We start from the raw sequence: 2227 nt of genomic DNA, 5'->3' as shown, positions 1-2227 counted from the left end.
TTGTTGTATTCATGTTGGGTTGTTGTATCCATGTTGGGTTGTCGTGTCCTTGTTGGGTAATTGTGTCCTTGTTGGGTTGTTGTGTCCTTGTTGGGTTGTCGTGTCCTTGTTGGGTTGTCGTGTCCTTGTTGGGTTGTCGTGTCCTTGTTGGGTTGTCGTGTCCTTGTTGGGTTGTCGTGTCCTTGTTGGGTTGTCGTGTCCTTGTTGGGTTGTCGTGTCCTTGCTAGGTTGTCGTGTCCTTGTTGGGTTGTCGTGTCCTTGTTGGGTTGTCGTGTCCTTGTTGGGTTGTCGTGTCCTTGTTGGGTTGTCGTGTCCATGTTGGGTTGTCGTGTCCTTGTTGGGTAATTGTGTCCTTGTTGGGTTGTCGTGTCCTTGTTGGGTAATTGTGTCCTTGTTGGGTTGTCGTGTCCTTGTTGGGTTGTCGTGTCCTTGTTAGGTTGTCGTGTCCTTGTTGGGTTGTCGTGTCCTTGTTGGGTTGTTGTGTCCTTGTTGGGTTGTCATGTCCTTGTTGGGTTGTCGTGTCCTTGCTAGGTTGTCGTGTCCTTGTTGGGTTGTCGTGTCCTTGTTGGGTTGTTGTGTCCTTGCTAGGTTGTCGTGTCCTTGTTGGGTTGTCGTGTCTTTGTTGGGTTGTCGTGTCCATGTTGGGTTGTCGTGTCCTTGTTGGGTTGTCATGTCCTTGTTGGGTTGTCGTGTCCTTGTTGGGTTGTCGTGTCCTTGTTGGGTTGTCGTGTCCTTGTTGGGTTGTCGTGTCCTTGTTGGGTTGTCGTGTCCTTGTTGGGTTGTCGTGTCCTTGTTGGGTTGTCGTGTCCTTGCTAGGTTGTCGTGTCCTTGTTGGGTTGTCGTGTCCTTGTTGGGTTGTCGTGTCCTTGTTGGGTTGTCGTGTCCTTGTTAGGTTGTCGTGTCCTTTTTGGGTTGTCGTGTCCTTGTTGGGTTGTCGTGTCCTTGTTGGGTTTGTGTCCTTGTTGGGTTGTCGTGTCCTTGTTGGGTTGTTGTGTCCTTGTTGGGTTGTCGTGTCCTTGTTGGGTTGTCGTGTCCTTGCTGGGTTGTCGTGTCCTTGTTGGGTTGTCGTGTCCTTGTTGGGTTGTCGTGTCCTTGTTGGGTTGTCGTGTCCTTGTTGGGTTGTCGTGTCCTTGTTGGGTTGTCGTGTCCTTGTTGGGTAATTGTGTCCTTGTTGGGTTGTCGTGTCCTTGTTGGGTTGTCGTGTCCTTGTTGGGTTGTCGTGTCCTTGTTGGGTTGTCGTGTCCTTGTTGGGTAATTGTGTCCTTGTTGGGTTGTCGTGTCCTTGTTGGGTTGTTGTGTCCTTGTTGGGTTGTCGTGTCCTTGTTGGGTTGTCGTGTCCTTGTTGGGTTGTCGTGTCCTTGTTGGGTTGTCGTGTCCTTGTTGGGTTGTCGTGTCCTTGCTAGGTTATTGTGGCAGCAGAGCCAGAGGTTGGTGGGTTGTTATGTTTATCTGATGGTTCCTTGGTTATTGTGGTCGTTCCAAAGGAGGGACAGAGAGCATTCAGTTGTAAATTGTCTGGTCACCAAACAAGGAATGCACTGACCTGTAGCCTACAATATGACTAAACGGCATCCCCAAATCAAAGTTGAAAATAAGAGCCAATCATTATTTATTTATTTATATAGGAGGATTTTTAAATCTTACTGAATAAAGGCACTGTTTGGTGATGTAATGTATAAAATGAGTTGGCAAAAGTAATACCCCTGTTACTGTTCACATTTCTGTTTAAAATCTTTATCAAATTCCTCCCGTCACAGTCAATTTGAAGATTTGGCTGCAGAGATTATCTTCTCCTTTCATTTAGACAAAATAACTCCTGGAGATGCCGGGGATTGAACCCGGGGCCTCATACATGCAAAGCATGCGCTCTACCACTGAGCTACATCCCCTCCCATACATGAATTTATGCAACAGGCTTTATGTGCTTTCCCTGCAGGCAGGTGTCAGTCCTTATTGGTCCTGTGAAAGAGGAGCCAATAGACAGCCAGGATATTTCTGTTTGACTGTTATGCAATATGATTTGAGGTGCCCAGTCTTAACCCTTGACCTTGTGTTCATTAGGTGTGTGTGTGTGTGTGTGTGTGTGTGTGTGTGTGTGTGTGTGTGTGTGTGTGTGTGTGTGTGTGTGTGTGTGTGTGTGTGTGTGTGTGTGTGTGTGTGTGTGTGTGTGTGTGTGTGTGTGTGTGTAGTAATTGGCTTTGGATATTTTTTGAATATATTTTTTTGT

General features: G+C 47.3%; 1 non-coding gene across 1 annotated transcript; it reads right to left on the bottom strand.

Moving 5' to 3' along the window:
* Positions 1-1817: 1817 nt before the first annotated feature.
* On the bottom strand, positions 1818-1889 carry trnaa-ugc (transfer RNA alanine (anticodon UGC)). Its single transcript has one exon. It is a non-coding gene; the product is annotated as a tRNA-Ala (tRNA).
* Positions 1890-2227: the final 338 nt, after the last annotated feature.

This window comes from Oncorhynchus clarkii, chromosome 16 (genome assembly GCF_045791955.1).
Source record: "Oncorhynchus clarkii lewisi isolate Uvic-CL-2024 chromosome 16, UVic_Ocla_1.0, whole genome shotgun sequence".
NCBI lineage: Eukaryota > Metazoa > Chordata > Actinopteri > Salmoniformes > Salmonidae > Oncorhynchus > Oncorhynchus clarkii.
Note: the sequence above shows the minus strand (reverse complement) of the source record. Positions and strands in the feature narration are given on the sequence as shown.